Below are 24,661 nucleotides of genomic sequence, written 5' to 3' on the forward strand. Positions count from 1 at the left end.
ACATATAATGTATATTACAAAAATCTTTCACCTTTGTTTTGTCCTTACCTTTGCCTTCTCTATATCAGTATTGGTCGAGAGCTCTATTTTAGAGCAAAAAAAATTTTTTTTTTGAGACGAAGTCTCACTCTGTTGCCCAGGCTGGAGTGCAGTGGCGTGATCTTGGCTCACTGCAACCTCCTCCTCTTGGGTTTAGGTGGTTCTCGTGTGTGTGTGTGTGTGTGTGTGATAAGCATGCTACATATATGAAGGATAAATTATAAAAATTGTTCATATGTTCAGGAACAAAGGACATATTTTCTAAAATTGTAGAGATCCAGAGTCAGAAGAGGAACTTTCAACCCAAATGCATCATTTTACAATCGAAGTGACAGACTCAAAGAGTTGAAATGACTTGTGAAAGGCAAACAACTAGGAAATAGTTGAGCCAGGACTTAAATTTTAATCTGGATTTCCAGTCCAATGCTGTTACCAGTTTCTTCTTGACTGAGTCAAGAAAGGAGTTATTCCATGATGCCATTGAATTGGGCTTCTTGGAGGTCTTAGTTCCATTTAACAGGTGATAAAAATGAGGCCCAGAGAATGATAATGATGGCTTCCATCTATCAACCACCTACCTCATGCCAGGCATAGTTCGAAACACTCTCTTCTGTAATCTTCACCACAGCCCTCTAAGATTGGAAATGAGGAACAGGAAGCTAAGTGAGTGGTTCAAGATCCCATATGTAGTAAGCAGTAGAGCAAGAATTGACACCAAGGCTGCCTGGCATCAATGCACATGATCTTCATTACTGCATTATACTAGCAAATTGGATTCCTGCTCTTATTCTTTTTGTTAAAATATGAGCACATTGGCTGGGCATCGTGGCTCATGCCTGTGATCCCAACACTTTGGAGGGGCCAAGGCAGGTGGATCACTTGAGGTCAAGAGTTCGAGAATAGCCTGGCCAACATGATGAAACCTTGTCTCTATTAAAAATGCAAAAATTATCTGGGTGTGGTGGCACACGCCTGTAATCCCAGCTACTTGGGAGGCTGAGGCAGGAGAACCGCTTGAACTCAGGAGGTGGAGGTTGCAGTGAGCTGAGATTGTGCCACTGCACCCCAGCCTGGGTGACAGAGTGAAACTCTGTTACACACACACACACACACACACACACACACACACACAGACATACACACAGAGAGAGAGAGATGATGTACATTATGTCAAAACTCAGCTAGTGAGAAGCATAAATTATTCTGTCTACAGGCACATCTTCTGAGAGTAGAAATATTATTTTATAGATGAGAACATTTGCTTGAGTGCTTACTACCTGTCAGAGTTCTGCACCTGTACACACGACCTCAGGTAAAGCATGCAGCATAATGCTTGCCCACAAAATATCAATGAAAAAAAAGCTGATCATTTGAAAAGACAAAAACCTTCAGTCAAACTAAGAAAAAAGGGAAAAGACCCAAATAAATAAAATCAGAGATGAAAAAGGAGACCTTATAACTGATACCACAGAAATTCAAAGGATCGTTAGAGACTATTATAAACAACTATATGCCAATAAATTGGAAAATCTAGAATAAATGAATAAATCCTTAGATACATACAACCTACTAATACTGAGCCATGAAGAAATCCCAGACCTGAATAGAGCAATAACATGTAATGAGATAAAAGCAGTAATAAAAAGCCTCCTATCAGAGAAATGCCCAGGACTTGATGGCTTCACTGCTGAATTCCATCAAACATTTAAAGAACTAATATTAATCCTACTCAAAGTATTCCAAAAAATTAAGGACAAAGGAATACTTTCCAAACTCATTCTACAAAGCCAGTATTGCCTCGATACCAAAACCAAACAAAGTCACAACAAAAGAGAGAAAACTAAAGGCCAACATCTCTGATAAACATGAGGCAAAAATTCTCAACAAAATACTAGAAAACTAATTTCAACAACACATTTTAAAGATCATTCATGATGATCAAGTGGGATTCATCCCAGGAATGCAAAGGTGATTCAACATATGCAAATCAGTTAATGTGATACATCATATCAACAGAATAAAGGACAAAAACCAGATGATCATTTCAACTGATGCCAAAAACACATTCAATGAAATCCAGCATCTCTTGATAATAAAAATTGTCTCGAAAAATAGAACGAACACACCTCAACATGAGATGTCATATGCAAAAAACCTATAGCTAGTATCATACTGAACAGGCAAAAAGTGAAAGCCTTTCCTCTAATATCTAGAACAAGACAAGGATGCCCATTTTTATCACTGTTATTCAACATAGTACTGGAAGTCCTAGTGGGAGCAATTAGACAAGATAAAGAAATAAAGGGCATTTAAATTGAAAAGGAAAATGTCAAATTATCATTGTTTGCAGATGATATCTTATATTTAGAAAAACCTAAAGACTCCACTGAATAAATCTATTAGAACTGATAAACAATTAGGTGAAGTTGCAGGATACAAAGTCAATATACAAAAATCAGTAGCATTTCAATATGCCAAGAGATAACAATCTGAAAAAGAAACAAAGAAAGTAATCTCATTTACAATAGCTACAAATAAAGTACAATACCTAGTAGTAGGCCTGGGCCAGTGGCTCATGCCTGTAATCCCAGCACTCAGGGAGACTGAGGCAGGTGGATCACCTGAGGTCAGGAGTTCAAGGCCTATCTGGCCAAAATTGTGAAACCCCATCTCTACTAAAAAAAAAAAAAAAAAATATATATATATATACATAAATTAGCTGGGCATGGTGGTATGTTTCTATAGTCCCAGCTACTTGGGAGGCTGAGGCAGGAGAGTCACTTGAACCCAGGAGGTGGATGTTGCAGTGAGCCAAGATCATGCCACTGCATTCTGGCCTGGGCAACAGAGAAAAACTCCATGTCAAAACCAAAACAAAACAAATAAACAAACAAAAACACCAAAAAATTAGTATTAAATATCTAGTAGTAAAATACCTTTTTCATCAAACAAGTTAAAAATCTCTACAATAAAAACTATAAAATAATGATAAAAGAAATTGAAGAGGACACAGAAAAATGGAAAAGATATTCCATGTTCATGGTTTGGAAGAATCAATGTTAAAATATCCATATTACCCAAAGCAATCTACAGAGTCAATGCAATCCCTGCCAAAATACCAAGGACATACTTCACAGAAACAGAAAAAATAATCCTAAAATTTATATGGAACCACAAAAGACCCAGAATAGTCAAAGCCATCCTGAGCAAAAAGAACAAAATTGGAGGAATCACTTTACCTGACTGTAATACAAAGAATACTTCCAAACTCATTCTACAAAGCCAGTATTGCCCTGATACTAAAACCAAACAAAGACACAACAAAAGAGAGAAAACTAAAGGCCAATATAATACAAAGCTATAGTGACCAAAACAGCATGGTACTGGCATAAAACAGACAAAAAGACGAATGGAGTCAAATAGAGAATACAGAAAGAAATCCATACATCTACAACTGACTCATTTGCAACAAAAGTATCAAGAACACACACTGGGGAAAGTGCAGCCTCTTTAATAAATCGTGCTTGAAAAACTGGGTATGAGTATGCAGAAGAATAAAACTAGATTCTGTCTCTTATCATGTACAAAATCAATCATATAGGTTAAAGCCTTAAATCTAAGACCTGAAACTATAAAAATACTAGAAGAAAACATTGGGAAACACTCAGGACATTGGTCTGGGCAAAGATTTCTTGAGTAAGACCTTAAAAGCCCAGTTAACCAAAGCAAACAAAACGAAACAAAACAAAAAAGACAAATGGGATCACATTAAGGTAAAAGCTTGCACACATCAAAGGAAACAATCAACAAAGTGAAGAGGCAACCCACAAAATGTGAGAAAACAGGTGCAGACTATCCATCTGACAAAGGATTAACAACCAGAATATGTGAGGAGCTCAAACAACTCAATAGAATACAAATAAGAATAATTCTTCCCCCCATCCTGAGACAGAATTTTGCTCTTTCGCCTGGGCAGGAGCGAAGTGGCATGATCTCAGCTCACTGCAACTTCTATCTGTTGGGTTCAACCGATGCTCCTGCCTCGGCCTCCTGAGTAGAGATGGGTTTCACCATGTTTGGCCAGGCTGGTCTCAAACTCCTGACCTCAGGTAAATGTAAATTTGTACAGCTTCTATGGAGAACAGTATAGCATTTTAAAAAACAAAAATAATACTGCCATATGACCCAGAATTCCCACTATTGTGTATATATCCAAAAGAAAGAAAATCAGTATCTCAAAGAGATTTCTGTACTCTCAGCACTATTCACAAGAGTCAAGATAGGAAATCAACCTAAGTGTACATCAATGGATTAATGGATAAAGAAAATGTGATCCTTATACACTATGGAATATTACTCAGCCATAATAAAGTAAGATTCTGTCATTTGCAACAACATGGATGGAACTAAAGGAAATTATGTTAAGTGAAATAAGCCAGGCACAGAAAAACAAATATTGCATGTGGGAGCTAAAAAGTAAAAAGCAACTTATGGAGATAGAGACTAGAAGGATGGTTACCAGAGGCTGGGAAGGGTAGCAGGGAGGGGTGGATAAAGTGGAACTTGTTAATAAATACAAAAATATACTTAGATATAATGAATAAGAGCTAGTATTCAGTAGCACAATAGGGTGCCTATAGTTAACAATAATTTATTGTATACTTTAAAATAACTTAAAGAGTGGAATTAAAATGTTCCTAACACAAATAAATGATAAATAGTTGAGGTGATGGATGCCCCAATTACCTGATTTGATCATTACATGTTGTATGCTGGTATCAAAACATCTCATGTACCCATAAATACATACATCGATTATGTACTCATGAAAATAAATAAATTAGCTTAAAATGCTGGCTTTTAACAGATCTTCAATATAGTAAAATGGTAAGCAGTAGGAATAAATAAGTAATGCTAGAAAGAACCAAAAAACTTTTAAGGAGTGGGGCTGCTGGTAGCAGTATTTCTTGATCTGTATTTGGTCAAAAATGTTTGTGTTTTTGCAAGGCTGGGTTTGCTTTATTTAAATATAAACAGCAAATATCTACATAAACTTTCACATACCTGTTAGAAAGAGGACAATTTTTGCAGAATTATATATCAGTCAAAAAAAGTTATTGTGTAATATAATTTCCCTCTCTGTTTAAGCCATCCCATTGCAAAGCAGGGACACAGTCCTCGTGAATAAAAAGCAGACTAAGACAATTTTCACTTTCAAGTCAATTCTTTGAAAAAGGAATAAAAGAGCGAAATCACAAAGTTTCTTTATTCTCTTCCACCATATGGGTCTCTTTGAGGTTTAGTAATATTATAAATAAAGCAGCTCTGAGATGAAATATGAAACTGTGAACAATGTAGAAACATTTTGAAGGTGCAAGTATTACATCCTAGTGTTGCCAGGCTTTCAGCATAAGTAAGATAGAAAACAGAGAACTCTCATTTGTTCTATCAAGAAAGCATAACTATTGGGTTCTTATTAAGACAATCTCTTGCAGCTGTACACCAGCTCTCAACTATTAAAAAGATTCTTAAATTCCCAGGGAAACAAAAATTAATTTCGATCATATAAACTTATTGTGTTTATATATATATATATATATATATATATATATATATATATATATATATATGTATGAACTTATTGTGCTTTATTCCAAATATTTTCTCATCAAGGAGTTTGGAACAAAAATTTTTAGAGAGTTCAGTTCACCTATTACACCATTGTAAATATTTGAATGACCTCCAGCAACTTTGCTTAGAAAATTTCATCATCTGTATAACATGCCAGTGACAGCACAGCATTAGTGTCAATACATTTCATTATTTGGCAAGATAACCACTCATAGCAATAGATTGAAATTCTGATTGTCATTTTTCATATATTTCAGTTTCACCGCAGCACACTGGATGGTTGTTCTTGCCTTACTTTCCCTCTTGGCAAGATACTCATTTGTCAGATTTTATTAAAAATTTGTTTTATCTGTTAAAGCTTAGAGAATGAGCTAAGTGATACTGTTTTAATCCCAAATCAATATGTGTAGTCAGGTCTTGAAATAATTCCAATCACTGTAGCCCTTGTTCATATTTTAGATGGATAATAATGCTATTGTGTTGTTTTCCTTGGAACTCATTTTATGTATTCCATTTGTAGGAATTATAGTGACAATTGATCACATAGCTGAAACAAGGAAATGGATGTGATATTCATTTTCTGAGTTTTACAAGAATCTTCACTGGCAAAGTGAAACCTTATCTATATATTTGCTTAAGTTTGGAGAAATAGAGTAGAGGTGTACTTCTCAAATTCTAGTGTGATTCAGAACCTCCTGGAGAGGTGATTAAAATAGACTTGTAGGTCTCATAGCCAGAGATTCTGATTCAGTAGGCCTCGGTAGAATTTGGGACTTTGGGACAAATTCTCAGTTGATGCTGATGTTGCCAATTCAAGAACCATCCTTTGAAAAACAATAAAATAAAATGGAGTGGTCAATAGCAACGGCTTTGCCATTAAACAATCTTGGGTTTAAATCCTGGTTTCTTGTTTAAAGATTTATTAATTTGAGGTAATTTATTTAAACGATTTTTAAGCCTTTGTTTCTCATTTGCTCAATAGGGGTTTTGTATGTATTAGATAAAATAATGTCTGTCCAGCACTATATCAAGTGCTGGACAGATACCTGATAATAAATAATAGCCACAGTTATTAAAAATGAGATAATCACTTTTACTGGGATCTGTCTGGTTGACCATGCAGTGCTCCTGTTTCATATCTGGGTGTATTTGACAAGTTATTTGTCAGTTATATCTAGATAGGAGTTATCTGATTAGTGGGTTAGCAACTATTAAAGACTTGAATTGCTCAGGTGGGCCCCAAAATACTTAAATATTTTTATCTTTGGGCCTTCCTTCAACAGGAACCCCAACTAAATAGCATACTAAAATTTTGTTTGGTTCTGTCCTTTAAATTATTTTCCATGTAAATTTATATTTCCACAGTCTTATGTCTTCTTATGAATGATTTTTTTTAAATGAACATCGGTTTATTTTCAAAATCAAACTCGAGTCTTTGGAGACTAATATCCTTTCTCTCCATATTTTGTTATTAAGAGGCTTGGTGTTCTGCCAAGGCAACATATTAATAAATTTAAGCTTGAGATTTTCATTGTCATGTGAATGTTGAAATTGGCCCTCAATTACACAAAGCAGCCAATTCAACAGGATACGTGAATTGGATTTATAACGAACACGTTTGTGAAGAATTACTTTTAAATCCCTGATTTTGTGGTTTACTTCTAATTCATTCAAAAAGCATGATCCAGCAGTCAAAAAAATCTCAGCCAATTCAGACCAAGTTTATTTTGAGAAATACTTGATTTTACTTTAGTCAAGTGTTAATAAATAAATTTGTTTTACGTTCAATCACTTATCCAGTTGTTCATTTAATACTAAATCCCATCTTGCTGGTAGACACTGGACTAGACACTAAGGAAAACACCTCATCCTCCCAGAGCCTATAGTCTTGTGAAAAAGGTAAAAGTGCAGTTATTAGAATCTCATTTTAACAGGCTGATAAATCTTCAGTCCTTATCAGTTGTCAAGTGTTGGAAAAATGTTTGTATTCATACCCAATTACCCATGAATCTATCAACCATCACCCAAAACTTCACATACTTCACGATGTGGTATCCTCCAGGGTATCTAGCCAAAGGAGAACTTTACATTTCCTATGGTTGTGTTTGTAAAATGAACATAGAGATGGCAAATCAAGTCAGTTCTGTTGCTTGCAATTAGCAGTCACTTAAACTCTCTAGCAAAACGATGTGATTGAAGAAAACAGCATATCTGTACATCAAACTTGACTTTGGGGGATTTTCATACAATGCAGGAATTTACATTCACATGATATGTTATGAAATGAATGTTTGTGTTCTCTAAAAATGTATATATTGAAGCCTTAACCCGTAATGTGATGGTATTTGGCAATGGGGCCTTTGGTAGGGAATTAGGGCTAGACAAAATCATGAGGGTTGGGGCCCTTATGATGGGATTAGTGCCCTTTAAAGAAGAAACACCAGAGAGCTTGCTCTGTCTTGCTCCACCATGTGAGGACATGGTGAGAAGGCTGCCATCTGCAAATCAGGAAGAGAGACCTCACCAGAAGCTGAATTGGTTGGCATCTTGATCTTGGACTTCCCAGCCTCCAGAATGGTGAGAAATAAATGTCTGAAGTTTAAGCCACCCAGTCAATGGATTTTGTTATGGCAGTCCTAGCCAACTAAGACATGATCTCAGAAAGACCACAGGGATTTGTACAAATTATGGAAACACTCTAAACTTATATTATACCCAGATGGGTCCCCTTAGCTCTAATCTGCCAGGGCGGCTCTTTACTATTCCCTGAATGCAATTTGCTCTTTTTTGCCTCTGCTATATACTCCTCCCATGCTATTTTATTTGCCCAAAATGCCCTCCCCAAATCTTCCACTTCTGGCTGAGAGGCTCATCTTTTTTTTTTTTTTTTGCCAATCAGTTTGAGCTTATGAGGTTGCTCAGGTTAGCCTTGAACTGATGACCTCGCCTTCGCAAGCACCATGACCCCGGCGGGAGCCACTTTGGACCCCGAGAGGTAAGAAATCTTTTTTCATTAGCTCTAGCCCTTTCCTAAACAATACTTCATTACAAACTTCATGTTTCACCATGCATTCACATGTATCTAACTCTATTTTATCCTTATGTTGGTTCAAGGCTCTAGGTCTTATCTCTTCAAGTAGACCCTGAACATTCACAAAACAAGCCTAGGATCTAGAATTTTTAAATCTTTTGTGTCGTCCATTGGCTTTTTTAGAGTATTGTACAAATAAAATGGGAATCAAACTTATTGAATGAAAATTGAACTGGATGCCAAGAGCCAACGAATGTTTTAAGGCAAATGAATCAAGTACAGGGAAGTACAATAAAACCCTGACTCCAGAGGGTGCAGGTGCGGGGTGGGGTGAGAGTTGTTCTGGACAAGTGAGTTTAATGGATGGCTGAGGATTTATCTTTTTGCTTTTACTTTTAATTGTCTTGGATGGAAACATTTCCAATATAGCAATCTTAACTGTCTTCTCAAATAGTGCCTTATGAACATGACCCAGCCAGAGGACTTGGGGTTGTCACTAAAGACTGAGAAGCCCTCAGGCCCCACTGAGGTCTGCAGAACTGTTTGTCCCTAGTCTAAATGGCTGCAGATTGCTGTGTTTTTATTGTTGTTTTGTTTTTTTGGCTCTTCTGAGTCCTCCCTTGCCGCTGTCCATCTCACTGATGTCCGTGTGAGTGTGCCATTTCTATTCCCTGATCCTAATTTGCTGCTTCTCATCTAAAATGAGTTTGGAAATCAGATGTCCAAGCTCACGGTGGTTATTGTCATGATTATTATTGTTAGAACTGTGTGTAAACTGAGAGAAAAGGGCTCTCTGTGTGAGGGCTTGCCAGAGTCTCCATGGCCATGGCCAAACTGGGCAAGAGTCAAACACATCTATGTTGTGAACGCCTAGTTTGGCTCCTCTGAAGCCTTTTAAATTTATTTTCTATTCTTAGTTTTCTGTTCTGAAAATAAAACTTCCTGGATATATATGTTTCAGATAAATTCAGTCAGGTATTCAACAAATAATCATTGAGTGCTTACAAAGTGCAAGATACATGCTAGGCACTGTATCATGACCCTCTAAAATGAATATTCTATATCTTTCTATTTTCTATATTGTATTAGCACATCATAAATACTCAATAAATATTTGTTGAACAAATGAAACGAACCTTATAATTTGAGCAGTGATGAGATACACACCACACACACAAACAAGCTTACAATGTAACTACAGAGCAAGTCATCATAGAGATACAACTAAATTCTACACAAAGACCAAAAGATTATTTTCTGCTAAAACATCCAGAAGGACTGCCTGGAAGAGATAGCAGCTTTGACTGGGACTCGAAGGATGGCATCATATTTCAATCAGCAAGAAGTTAGGGAAGAAAGGACAAGAACACTGCAGACAAGACCCAGATGCTAGAATGGGTAGGATGTGTTTGGAAGCTGATCAGTACATTTTGGCTGGAGTGCCTGTAGGCGAGTAGGAGAAGATCATATTATAATATTATACTTTGGGAGGCCGAGGCAGGTGGATCACGAGGTCAACAGATCGAGACCATCCTGGTCACATGGTGAAACCCCGTCTCTTCTAAAAATACAAAAAATTAGCTGGGCATGGTGGCGCATGCCTGTAATCCCAGCTACTCGGGAGGCTGAGGCAGGAGAATTGCCTGAACCCAGGAGGTGGAGGATGCGGTGAGCCAAGATCGTGCCATTGCATTCCAGCCTGGGTAACAAGAGCGAAACTCCGTCTCAAAAAAAAAATAAAAAAAATATATAATATTATATTGGGGTCAGAGCATGGATGGGCCTTGACTACCAGGCTAAAGAATTTGGACTGTGTTTATTAGGTGATGGGAAGGAGCTGAGGGTTTTTGAGCTGGGAGGCAACATGCTTAGATCTGGGCCTTAGAAACATCACATTGGTAGCAGTTGGAATTTAGGAGTTGAAGAGAAACAGGGCTAGAGGTGATTCCAAGGGTGAGAAGTGATATGGGCATGAACTAGAATATTAGCAGTGGTAACAGAAAGGAGGAGCAATTGCCAATGATACTGCAGAGGTAGACTAAGAAAACTTTGCGATGTATTTGTTGCCAGGAGTGACACACAAGGACACATTGAGTGTAACTCCAAGGAATGTTCTTTTGATAGAGAGTCCACAAGAACAGGTTTTAGAGAGATGGTGATGAGTTTGATCGGGAATACGCTTAGGTGTGAGAGTGAACAGTTGATAGCTCTGCTGTAAAACCATGAATGAAGGAAGGGTGCGGCGGCTCATGCCTGTAATTCCAGCACTTTGGGAGGCTGAGGCAAGCAGATCACCTGAGGTCAGGAGTTCAAGCTCAGCCTGGCCAACATGGCATAACCTAGTCTTTACTAAAAATACAAAAATTAGCTGGGTTTGGTGGCGCATGCCTGTAATTACAGCTATTCAGGAGGCTGGGACTTGAGAATTGCTTGAACTGGGGAGGTGGAGGTTGCAGTGAGCTGAGATCACGTCATTGCACTCCAGTCTGGGTGACAAGAGTGAGACTCTGTCTTAAAAAATTAAATAAATGAAATGAAATAGGCTGGGCATGGTGGCTAACACCCGTAATCCCAGCACTTTGGGAGGCCGAGGTGGGTGGATCACTTGAGGTCAGGACTTCGAGACCAGCCTGGCCAACATGGTGAAACCCCATCTCTACTAAGAATACAAAAATTAGCTGCTCATGGTGGTGGGTGCCTATAATCCCAGCTACTCAGGAAGCTGAGGCAGGAGAATCACTTGAGCCTGGAAGGCAGAGGCTGCAGTGAATTGAGATTGTGCCACTGCACTCCAGCCTGGGTGAGAATGAGACTCCATGTCAAAAATAAATAAAAATAAAATAAATTAAATTAAGTAATAAAAACATGAATGGAAAATGACATTGAAAAATACTAAAGAGAGAATTAATACTCACAAAATGAGTGCTTATGTGGATTCAGGCTACAAAAAGCGTTAGATCTAAGTCTCATTTTTAGCCCCTTTTTGATATGACTATGCTAAAAAGTATTAATTATTCAATTTCCTTCCAAGTGAACCTTTAAAATAAAGTTTTTACTTGTTTTTCTGAGAGACTACTTTTGATGAGACCAAAGCGCTAGTGCTCTTCAAAGTCTGAGCGTTTTTGGACTTGCTCATGGAAGTAGCAGTAGATCCTTTCGTCAGAAACAAAAGTGTTTTCGGATTAGCAAGGAAATTCACCATGGAGTAAGTAGGGAAGTTAAGACACTGCACTGGATTTCCATTTTTTTCTAGAAGCATATTTTTCAAAGTAAAAAGAAACACATATTTTAATAATATATTTTATTTAAGCCAATACATCTGAAATTTTATTCAACATGTAGCTAGTACAAAAAGAATGGACATGTAGGATTTTGACAGGTAAATAAGAGGAAAACATTTATTCTAGACAAAGGAGACTGGGTATTTAAACCTGGTGTGATAAGAATGATAAGGCATGGTCAGAAACTGGCAAGAAGCAATTTCCATGTGGCTGGAGCACCTGCAGAGAGAGTATGGGGAGATGCCATACAATTAGGGAACTAGATGGATGCTACACTACAGATGTGCTGCTGAAAGCAAATGAGGTTATGAATGAAGCTACTGACCAGCTTATAATGGCATTGAATGTGTGCTCGTTGATAGGCTATTCATGTTGACAACAGCTTTTGGCCCATCAGAACTGGATGAGCCTCCTCTTAGGTTCAAATCAGCTTCATCAGTAGGTTGCTGGAACAGAGGCCTTGAAGTGGGAAAGATTCTAGAAGATTAATACTACAGCCAGCAACCAAGATTCACTGTTGGATTGGGGCACAAATTTAATATAGAAGACAAAGGGAAGCAAAATGCCATCTTGTAACATGCATAGCACCCTAAGACATAATCATTCTGGACAGGAACATATCAGGTCCTTGGGGGTCAGGGAGTGGGGATAATATAGTTTCTAAGCAAGACCAAGGGGAAAACAACAAGGGCTGTACATCAAAGAGACTCTAGTTCTTTTTTAAATGCCATAAATAATGAGCAATTCTATCTTATAGAATTGCTCTGTCCAACATGGTGGCCACAAGCCACATGCAGCTATTGAGCATCTGAAATACAACTAGTCTGAATTCAGATTTGCTATGAGTGTCAAACACAGTCTACCATATTTCAAAGACTTCATATGAGAAAAAAATATAAAATGTTTCATTACTGCTTTTTGAATAATAAAAACATTCTACATGTTGAATAATATTTTAGATATGTTGGGCTAAATAAAATATTTTATTATAAGGAAGTAAATGTTTCTTTTTACTTTGAAAAATGTGGCCGCTAGAAAAATTAAAATATATGGCTAATTTTACTACTGGACAGAACTTCTATGGAAAGTTCATATTGGAATCATAAAATTGTTCTATCTCCTCTGATGTTTCTGAACTTTTTTCCTCATAGGGAACTTGCCAACATGTGTACTAGGAAGAAATTCAAACTGTAATAAACAGCTTAATGCATTCTTATCTATTTTCTAGGATTATTTATCTGCATTTTAATGTTTCTATGGAGATTAGTGCAACTGCAGGCTTTTTTTAATAGCCACGGTGTTCCGTACAGTTTGCATATTATAAAAATTATTTAAACAGAAAAATTTGAAATGGTTTATTGTTTGGGGACATTAAAAAGCAAAAAAGTCAAGGAGGGGAAAAGGTCTAATAATAATAACTTTCATGTCAGGCAAGTGTGGTCTGACATGTTCACATAGAGACCTTTTTAAAAAAGAAGTTATTGCAAAATACTCCTCCCTTGCAAAGAACTTGGAGCCAATATCTCTATTAGAACATCACATAACAATAGCAAATCCTCAAGAAGCAGTACTTGAAGGATCATTTGCTTTCACATTGGTAAACAGCAAGCAACTGTTCAGAGAAGGCGTTCCTGGATTCAACTTCAGGGCTTCCTATTATTATTATTTTCTTGTGGGCTAGTGGAAATTGTAATGTTTGATCACAACACAGACATTTAGCTTAATTTGTCTTCATTTCGCAATCATTCCTGCTTCATAGCAGCATCCCCCATGATTCTACAAATTTGGTGTGTGTTAGCATTGAAGAGAATGTGAAATAGGCTCAAGGAGTCTCCACCAAATGGAACTCACTTGTACAATGAAAATAAACTTAAGCAAGGGTCTGAGACATCCTGTAAAGTATTTTACTACATTTTGCAAGGCTCTTGGCATTTAGGAGATAAGTTTGTTTTTAAATAGAAGTGGTCTCTTTAAAAAAGCAAAGCATTATTCACTTTCTGAAGTGTAAGCAAGCAAAAAAAAAAAAGAATTCAGAAGTTAAATCGTGACTAACCCAACTCGAAGGAGACAGTTACAACCTGAGGCATGCCTACCACACAGAAGGTCTGCGGTGCTTTAAAGGAGTTGGGAGCAGTTTATGTATATGAACAGTCTGATAGTACTTGGTAGACAGTGAACCTTTTGGAAGAACAGGCAGTTCCTAAATACCTGTCACCAGGGTTATATTGCAGAGTGAGATGGGACTGAAAAATTCTCAGGTCAAGCCTTTAATATCAGCACAACAAAAATGACTTCATCTCTGCAATTCATGAACAAGCTGTTCCCACTCGTGTAATAGCTCCAGAAGGAGAAACTTATTTTGACTTTGATTTGTCCCGGTTTTCCTCTGCACTGAATGTTGTAACCTTGTCAACTAAAATCTCTTGGCCTTATAATTACAGTCGACATTGAAAAGCTCTTCCCTTAAATTACTAGTACAAATAAAAGGAGGGAAAAATAAATTAAACTTGGCCCTTATATCCCCATGTGATGGATGACATCCACCTGCACCTTGGAAGTTTTGTGCTCAAAATGTTTCAGCACTATTTCATCTGGAAAATCAAACCAAGTTTCTGCTAATAAATTAAATTTACAGAGTTTTGTTTTGCTACTACTATCATTGCTTTACTAGCCAGTTTGGGGAGTATAGTTCATAAAGTTGAAGAATAATTACATTCTTTTACTTAAAGGAAAGAAACTCTAAGAGATCCCTTTGTTCTCCATTCAGTTTCAACTGTTTAAAGTGAGATCGCTTCCAGAAACGTATGGGTACTATGAGGCCAATGTATAAGAAAAACGAAATTGTGACGTGAGCATCTCATTTAGAAGAAAAGTTTCAGTTATTAACATGCTATATCTCAGAAAAATTTTTTTTTAAAAGATCGTGTGTTTTAACTTTGACTCAACAGTAAGCTCAAATAAGCAGACTTATTGCTCTTCTCCATTGAAAACTGAAAAGAAACATCCAAAAACCACTCTAAACAAATCATACTTCCAGTTCTAATCTATCTTGCTAGTGATAAGCCCTCAGAGTCTAGGGAGTATGATTCAAGTTGCTAAGTGAAACCAATTCCTTCTAGGATTTAAGGATCTAGATTTATTATTCTAAAGTAAAAAAATAAATGTAGAGCAAAAGCAATATGTCAGAAAATGCTCCCTTGGAAAGCAGCAGTGGTAAGTCATTTACGTTGTGGTTGCCAGGTGTACTCTCACTAGATTCCATTTTAAGTTGAAGAGAATATGTTAAGAGAATATATTCAAGTGAAATTATTTTCACTTAAAAAGTGTTTTCATTTAATTCACATCTGATTCGTTTAATCCAAATAAGGTGTTTTTTTCCTCTTAATGATTGAATGATATATGGATATCCACTCTTGTCATTTCAAACAGACAAACATGTCAGTAGGGATAAAAGAAAACCAGCTGTAGTGAGGATGGAGGGTGCCTAAATGCCCACTATGTGCTAACACAATTATTAACTTTGAACTGAATGTACTTTATTCTTCTGATTTAGGAGATGGTTTTGCTCAAGACGTTTTTTTTAAGCAGGTAGCCTGGTAGTGTGGAAGAGACAGAGTCTATATGCCAATACTGGCCATTCCCTAGCACTTTCTAGTGTTCAGAGCATAAATTATGAGACCAGGGCCAGGCTAAATTATTTTGGCAGATGAGACATACGAATCATTTCCTCTGAAGAAAATTTAGGCCGCTGGATTAGACTACTGCTTGATGGGTACGTAACTGTTTAGAGATGCTGTTCACTAAGATATCAGCAGATTAAGTCAAACAGAAGAATCTACAGTTTATGTAGGTTCTCTCTTGGGGATTTTTTTCTAAACATTTAAAAAATTCTATAGAAGGCCAGGTGTGGTGGCTCACACCTGTAATCCCAAAACATTGAAAGGCGAAGGTGGGAGGATCACTTGAGCCCAGGAGTTCAAGACTAGCCTGGGCAGTAATGAGACCCATCTCTGAAAAAAATAAAAAATAAAAAAAAAAAAAAGAAATTCTATGGAAGTATGTTAACCACACAAAGATGGATATAGGAGAGTCAATATTTCAGGAGAGTGAACTGGAACTGATAATGTTCTTGGTATATCAGAGCAATGGTTAGAATTAAAAGAAAAAAGTTCATGGAGGACAATGTTGAAGGAAACAGACCTCATTCATTCAAAAAATATTTAATGAATGTCTACTATGTGCCAAGTTCTATTCTAGGTGCTAGCTTAATTTCAAGGTGCTCACATTCCAACCAAATTTAAGACTCTAACTGAAGTTAAAGCATTGAAATTTTACCCATGACCATAATAGAGTAATCAGGACAAAATTTACCCTCCCTTCTTTAAAAATTAAAAAAATGTTCAAAAATCTATGAGACAATGACTTTCAGACATTAGAAAACAGACATTTCCCGAATAGAAAAAAAAAAAAAAAAAAAAGCAAGGATGAGCCTGAAGAATGACCCAGATTACTGGCTAAAGAATTTCCAGGTTGGCCGGGCATGGTGGCTCATGCTTGTAGTCCTAGCACTTTGGGAGGCCAAGGCAGGTGGATCACAAGGTCAGGAGTTTGAGACTAGCCTTACTGACATGGTGAACCCCCCCCCTCTACTAAAAATACAAAAATTAGCCGGGCATGGTGGCATGTGCCTGTAACCCCAGCTACTTGGGAGGCTGGGGCAGGAGAATTGCTTGAACCTGGGAGGTGGAGGTTGCAGGGAGCCAAAATTGCACCAATGCACTCCAGCCTGGGTGACAGAGCAAGATTCATCTCAAAGAAAAAAAAAATGTTTTTTCCAGGTCACTGCACAGGGATGGGAACCTAGCCTAGTTTGGTGAGCTCCCTCAGCTGAGGAGACATAATTCAGAGTTCGGAGAAGCCAAGGCATCTAGACTTTGTGGAGGGGCAAAGTACAGGATAGAAGGAAGCTACAATGACAGAGAGAGAGACAGACAGAGAGAGAGAGAGAGAGAGAGAGAGAGAGAGAGAGAGAGAGAGAGAGAGAGAGAATGAACTCCAGATAATCTGCAGAGGGTCCCTTTGAGTCTTTAGCTGAATAATAATTAGTGTATGAATTTGAGGAAACTACCAAGCTGGAGAGGAAACCACTGGAAAGGAGCAGGTGGAGCAATCCTTAGAGCACACACAGGGCTGGGAATACTTTATGTTCCCATGAGCTACAGTTGAAGGACTTCTTATCACAAAAGAAACGGAGTGGAGCCTTCTAAAGGGTAATTGCCTCAATAGTAGTGCCAAATTATCCCTAGACTGAAGGCTGTTCTGTACCTACCAAACAAAGCTTATGAGCAAGCCTTGAAAACATAACACTGTTTGCAAGTAATTTTTTTTTTTTGAGACAGAGTCTCACTGTGTTGCCCAGGTTGGAATGCAGTGGTGTGATCTCAGCTTACTGCAACTTCTGCCTCCCAGGTTCAATTGATTCTCATGCCTCAGCCTCCTGAGTAGATGGGATTACAGGCATGTGCCATCATGCCCAGTGGCTAATTTTTGTATTTTTAGTAGAGACAAGGTTTCATCTTGTTGGCCAGATTGATCTCAAACTCCTGACTTCAAGTGATCCACCTGCCCCGGCCTATCAAAGTGCTGAGCTTACAGGTGTGAGCCACCACATCCAGCATGTTTGCAAGTAATTTAACTGCATTCTTGTGCAAAGATAAAAAATATTGAAAGGATTACAAACATATCCAGCATCCCTCAAAAAGTAAGTTTACAATGTCTGACATTAAATTAAAAATTACCAGACATGCATGGAAGCAGGAACATAAGATCCATGATGAGAAGAAAATCAATAGGCACCGACTCAGTGAAATAGATGATGGAATTAGTAGACAACGACATTAAAACAGCTATTATAAATGTATCCCATATGTTTAAAGTGTATGAGGAAAGCATAAGCATGACAAGAAGACTAATGGAAGCTATGAAAAAAAGACTGAAGTCAGACCTCTAGAGTTGAAAAGTGCACCGAATGTTGCTGAAATGAACAGCAGATTACACATTTCAAGAAGAAAAGAGCAATGGACTTGAAATTCACAATAGGAACCACCTAAAATGAAGTGTGGGTGTGGTGGCTCATGCCTGTAATCCCAGCACTTTGGGAGGCTGAGGCAGGGGGATCATCTGAGCTTGGGAGTTCCAGACCAGCCTGACCAACATGGTGAAACCCCATCTCTAATAAAAATACAAAAATTAGCCAGGTGTGGTGGTACGCGCCTGTAATCCCAGCTACTTGGGAGGCTGAGGCAGGAGAATTGCTTGAACTCAGGAGGCAGAGGCAATGTGAGCCAAGATCACACTACTGCACTCTAGCCTGAGTGACAGAGAAAGACTCTCAAAAAACAAACAAACAAACAAACAAACACCTATCTAAAATGAAACACAGAGCCTAAAACACTGGGAAAAAGCCTGTGCAACATTGCCAGACCCTGTCTCTACAAAAAATAAAAATGTTGACTGGGCATGGTGGTGTATATCTGCAGTTCCAGCTACTTGGGAGGCTGATGTGGAAGGATTACTTAAGCCCTGGAGTTGAGGCTCTGGTGAGCTACAATCATGCCACTGTACTCCAGCCTGGGTGACACAGCAAGATCCTATTTTTAAAGCAAACAAACAAAACCAATCAAACAATAAAACAGTTGGGGGAAAAAAATGAATAGAACAGCCGGGCGCGGTGGCTCACGCCTGTAATCTCAGCGCTTTGGGAGGACGAGGCGGGTGGATCACGAGGTGAAGAGATCGAGACCATCCTGGTCAACATGGTGAAACCCCGTCTCTACTAAAATACAAAAAAAACTTAGCTGGGCATGGTGGTGTGTGCCTGTAATCCCAGCTACTTGGGAGGCTGAGGCAGGAGAATTGCCTGATCCCAGGAGGCGGAAGTTGTGGTGAGCCGAAATCGTGCCATTGCGCTCCAGCCTGGGTAACAAGAGCGAAACTCCGACTCAAAAAAAAAAAAAAAAAAAAAAAAAAAAGAATAGAACATCAGTGAGTGAGCTATGGGCAACATCAAGCAGTGTAACAAGTGTAATTGAGTCCCGAAAAGTGAGGAGAGGACGATGGGAACAGAAAAATTGTTCTAAAGAAGCAATGGTAGGCGGAGGTTGCGGTGAGCCGAGATTGCACCATTGCACTCCAGCCTGGGTAAACGAGAGCGAAACTCTGTCTCAAAAAAAAAAAAAAAAAAAGAAGAAGCAATGGCTGAAATTTTCCACACTGGATAAATCTAAAGCATGGCTTAAAAGATCCAGGGGATTTTTCTCATCATAAAGCACTACCTCTGTTGCCCTTTCACCTAGAATGCTCTTCCTCTGTTTCTTCACCTTCTCCACCTAACACACTTTAAGAGTCATCCTCCAAAAAACATTCCTGGACCCATCCAAATGATTTAGTCTTCTCCTGAACACTGCACCTTTTTGACCAGATTAAATAAATACTTGTTTCAATGAATACTTGAATTCTTGTTTGCAACGAATACGTGTTTCTATAGTTAACCTTTAAATTTTTATGCAACTATTGTCATGTTTATATCTTTACTTCACTCAAGCTTTGGATTCTGCCTTCTTCCCCATTCAGAACATACCTTCTCCCTCAATTCTCTTCTTTTCCTGTTCAGATCTCTACCAGCTTTTGAACTACAAAAGGTTTAATGGCCATAAAACCTACCATGACCCTTCTACCCCACTTGACTTATGGTTGTTTTATCTTTTTCCCTGCACACCAAGCCTCTGAAAAGATTTCTCTATTTTTTTTCATACCCCATTTATACCACAACACACTACCATATGGCTTCCATCTTCATCATTCCCACCAAATTTTTCTCATCAAGGTTACCAGTGACCAATTTGCTACCAAATACAGTGGATTATTTTAGCTTAATCTTTGTGTTTTTTCCCCCTTTTTTATTTTTAATTTTTGTTGGTACAAAGTAGAGGTATATATTTATGGATTACATGAGATATTTTGATACAGGGATGCAATACATAATAAGGTGAATAGGTTATCTATCACTTCAAGCATTTATCCTGTGTTATAAACAATCCAAGTATACTTTTAATTAGTTTAAAATGTACAATTAAATTATTTCAGACTTACCCTGTGGTCCTATCAAATACTAGGTCTTATTCTTTCTAACTACTTTTTGGTACCCATTAACCATCCCCACTCCCACCTCCTGACCCTTACTACCCTTCCCATCCTTTGGTAATCATAATTCTACTCTCTACCTCCATGAGTTCAATTATCATAATTTTTAGCTTCTACAAATAAGTGAGAACATGCAAAATTTGTCTTTTTGTGCTTGGCTCATTTCACCTAACACAGTGACTGCCAGTTCCACCCATGTTGTTGCAAATGACAGGATCTCTCTCTTCTTTTTTTTTTTTTTTTTTTTTTTTTTGGGACGGGGTTTCGCTCTTGTTACCCAGGCTGGAGTGCAATGGCGCGATCTCGGCTCACCGCAACCTCTGCCTCCTGGGTTCAGGCAATTCTCCTGCCTCAGCCTCCCAAGCAGCTGGGATTACAGGCACGCACCACCGTGCCCAGCTAATTTTTTGTAATTTTAGTAGAGACGGGGTTTCACCATGTTGACCAAGATGGTCTCGATCTGTTGACCTCGTGATCCACCCGCCTCGGCCTCCCAAAGTGCTGGGATTACAGGCTTGAGCCACCACGCCCGGCCTCTCTCTTCTTTTTTTAATGCGCGTGTTAGTATCCCATTTTCTCTATCCATTTATCTGTTAATGGACACTGAGGTTGCTTCTAAATCTTAGTTTCCAAAATCCCTCTTGATGTTGATTTCTAGTTTTATTCCATTGTGGTCAGAGAAGATGCTTGACATTGTTTCAATTTTTTGAATGTTTTAAGACTTGCAGTCTGTAACATATAGTCTATCTAGAATGATTCATGTACTGAAGAAAAGAACGTATATTCTGCAGCAGTTGGATAAAATGTTCTGTAAATGTCTATTAGATCCATTTGGTTTATGGTGCAGATGAAGTCTGATATTTCTTTGTTGATTTTCTGTGTGAAAGGTCTGTCCAGTGCTAAAAGTGGGATGTTGAAATCTCCAGCTCTTATCATATTGGGGTCTGTCTCTCTTTTTAGCTCTAGTAATATTTGCTTTATATAGCTGGGTGGTCCAGTATTGGGTGCATATATATTTAAAATTGTTATATCCTCTTGCTGAATTGACCCCTTTACCATTATACAGTGACATTTTTTGTCTTTTCTTATAGTTTTTGTCTTGAAATCCATTTTGTCTGATGTAAGTGTAGTGACTGGCTCTTATTTGGTTTGCATTGGCATGGAATATCTTTTTTCATCACTTACTTTTCAGTCTCTTTGTGTCTTCACAGGTGAAGTGTGTTTTCTATAGGCAACAGATCATTGGGTTTAATTTTTTCAATCCATTCAGCCACTTTGTCTTTTGATTGGAGAGTTAGCCCATTTACATTCAATGTTATTATTGATAAGTAGGGACTTACTCCTACCATTTTGTGATTTGTTTTCCAGTTGTTCTGTGGTCTAGTCTTTTTTCCTGTCTTCCTTTTAGTAAAGTGATTTTCTCTGGTGGTATTATTTAATTTCTTGCTTTTTACTTTTTGTGTATCTGTTGTATGTTTTTTGATTTGAGATTACCGTGAGGCTTGTAAATACTGTCTTATAACCCATCATTTTAAGCTGATATCATTGTATGTTGTTTCTTTTCTCTTGTTGCTTTTAGGATCTCTCCCTTATCCTTGACCTTTGGGAGTTTGATTATTAAATGCCTTGAGGTAGTCTTATTTGGTTTAAATCTGCTTGGTGTTGATAAGAGAAATATTTCAGCCAAGTTAAATTTAAAGGTGCTTAATTGAACAATCAACTATTCTCGAATCAGGCAGCCTTCCCAGCCAGAGTTGGCTTGGAGATTCCAGAACAGCCCCATGATGGATGAGAAAGGAGAGTGATACAGAAAGTGTAAGTGAGGTACAAAAACAGCTAGATTGGTTACAGCTTGGCGTCTGCCTTATTTGAACACAGTTAAAACAGTTGGTTACATTTGATTGGCCAAAAATCAGTGATTGGCATGAGTGTGGCTACAGGGTGGTTACACCTCCACTTATAGTTCATGATGTACAGAAAAACTTTTAGGCCCAACTTAAAAACTGTAAAGAGGCAGCTTTAGGCTAAACTTGACTTAATGGTATTCTATAACCTTCTTGCACTTGGATATTAATATCTTTCTCAAGGTTTGGGAACTTCTCTGAGATTATCTCTTTGAATAAACTTTCTACCCCTATCTTTTTTTCTACCTCCTTTCTAGAGCTACTAACTCTTAAGTTTGCCCTTCTGAGGCTACTTTCTAGATCTTGCAGGCATGCTTCATTCTTTTTCCTTTTGTCTTCTCTGACTCTGTATTTTCAAATAGCCTGTCTTGAAGCTCACTAATTCTTCTGTTTCGTCAGTTCTGCTGTTAAAAGACTCTGATGCATTCTTCAGTGTGTCAATTGCATCTTTCAACTGCAGAATTTCTGCTTGATTCTTTTTAATTATTTCAGTCTCTTTATTAAATTTATGTGATAGAATTCTGAATTCCTTCTCTGTGTTACCTTGGATTTGAGGTTCCTCAAAACAGCTATTTTGAATTATCTGTCTGAAAGGTCACATATCTCTGTTTCCCGAGGATTGATCCCTGGTGGCTTGCTTAGTTCATTTGGTAAGGTCATGTTTTCCTGGATAGCTTTGATGCTTGTGGATGTTTGTCTGTGTCTGGGCAATGAAGAGTTAGGTATTTATTAGAATCTTCACAGTCTGGGCTTATTGTACCCATTCTTCTTGGGTACAGCTATTTCCAGGTAGTTGAAAGGAATTGGGGATTGTTATCTAAGCCTTATCTGCATTAGGGGACATCCCTAGTCCAGTAATTCTGTGGTTCTTGCAGACTCATGAAGGGACAATTGGTTGTCTTGGATAAGATCTAGAAGAATTAATCTGGATTACCAGATATTTTTGCTCTCTTCTATTCTCTCCCACACAGAGTCTCTCTCTCTCTCTCTCTGTTCTAAGGTTCCTGGAGCTGGGTGTAGGGTGACAAAAGAATGCCTGTGGGCACCACCACTGGCACTGTGCTTGGTCAGGCCTGAGGCCAGCACATCACTGAGACTTGCCCAAGGTCTGCTGTAATCACTACCTATGTTTGCTCAAGGCCCTGGGGCTCTACAATCATCAGGTGGTAAAACCAATCAGTTTTATATTCTTCCCTTCAGTGTAGCAAGCTCCTTCAGTCCCTGGGCAGGTCCAGAGGTACTGTCTGAGAGTCAGAGACTGGAGTCAAAAACCTTAGAAGTGTATCTGGTATTCTATTGTACTGCAGCCAAACTGGCACTCAAACAATAAGACACAGTCCTTCCCATTTTTTCCCTCCCATTTCTACGGGCAGAGGAGCCTCACTCCATGACCACCACCACCACAGGCTCACAGGTGTACTGCCAGGCTACCACTGATATTCCCTTAAGACTCAAGGGTTCTTCAGTCAGCTTGTAAATGCAGCCTGGCCTGGAACTCACCCTTCGGAACAGTGAGCTTCCCTGGCCCATAGCAGGTTCAGAAATGCCATCCAAGAGCCAAGTCTTGGAAGTGGGGACCTCAAAAGCCTGTTAGGTGCTCTACCCCAATATGGCTGAGCTGATACTTAAGGTGCAACACAAGTCCCCTTTACTTTTCCTCCACTTTTCTCAAGCAGAAGGAGTCTATCCATAACCACAATAGATGGGAATGTGCTGAATCTCACCTGAAACCAATAGTCTCAGAGTCTTACCCAAGGCTCATGGCTCACTACCTGGGTATCTCTGCTGGTTATTCAGGACCCGAAGCCTCATTAGTCAGCAGGTGATGGGTCCTGCCAGAATTGATCCTTTCTCTTCTTTCCATTTATGTCATACGTTTTCTTTCATGATTTCATTCATGTCCATGGTTTTATCTGTCCATTTTAGGCTGATACTTCCAAATATATATCCCAGGTTTAGAATTTTTCCCCTAAGTTCCAGAATTGCTTTATTTCCTGGACAACTTCACTGGGATATATCCACAAGTGCTCCAAAGTAAACAAGAATCCAATGGAATTATTCTTTCCCTTAAATTTGTTCACCTCTGAGCTCTTCAACCTAGTGAATGGGACCTATTCATCACAGCCTTAAGTTTTGGCATTATCCTTGATTTCTCTCTCCTTCAAACCACACATACCATTGGCCACCAAATCTTGTTAATTTGCTTGTAAGCATTTCTCAAATGGGTCTCGTTCTACCTCTACAGCCAGTGACTTAATTCAGACCTTATTTCTTTTGGATTTGTTAGTCTTATCTCCCTGCTTCTGACCTTGGTTTCTTTCAAATAGTCCCATACAGCAAAAGTGACCTTTTTGAAATACTAGGTTAGTGCAAAAGTAATGTGATTTTTTTTGGCCATTTTTTAAGGCAAAAACCACAATTACTTTTATACCACCAACCTAATATAATCCAATTATTATTGCTTCTGCACAATTTTTAAAAAGTAATTATTCATAAAGATAAAACTTAGGTTCACCACCATGGCTCATAGTGCCCTAACCTGCCACCTTTGTCTCTTACCACATACTGAACTA

At 38.3% G+C, this 24,661-nt stretch overlaps 1 protein-coding gene and 1 long non-coding RNA gene across 2 annotated transcripts in view; one reads left to right on the plus strand and one right to left on the minus strand.

The window, feature by feature from the left end:
* The window catches only part of WASHC3 (WASH complex subunit 3), a 103,842-nt gene that overhangs the window by 12,469 nt on the left and 66,712 nt on the right, over window positions 1-24,661 (minus strand). The gene's annotated exons all lie outside the window — the stretch shown is intronic.
* LOC128928600 (uncharacterized) overlaps window positions 5,708-24,661 on the plus strand; it is a 29,297-nt gene continuing 10,343 nt past the window's right edge. The window contains exon 1 of the long non-coding RNA XR_008473946.2: window positions 5,708-8,665. This is a non-coding gene — a long non-coding RNA (uncharacterized LOC128928600). The remainder of the gene's footprint in view (window positions 8,666-24,661) is intronic.

This window comes from Callithrix jacchus, chromosome 9, assembly GCF_049354715.1.
Source record: "Callithrix jacchus isolate 240 chromosome 9, calJac240_pri, whole genome shotgun sequence".
NCBI classification, from domain to species: Eukaryota; Metazoa; Chordata; class Mammalia; order Primates; family Cebidae; genus Callithrix; species Callithrix jacchus.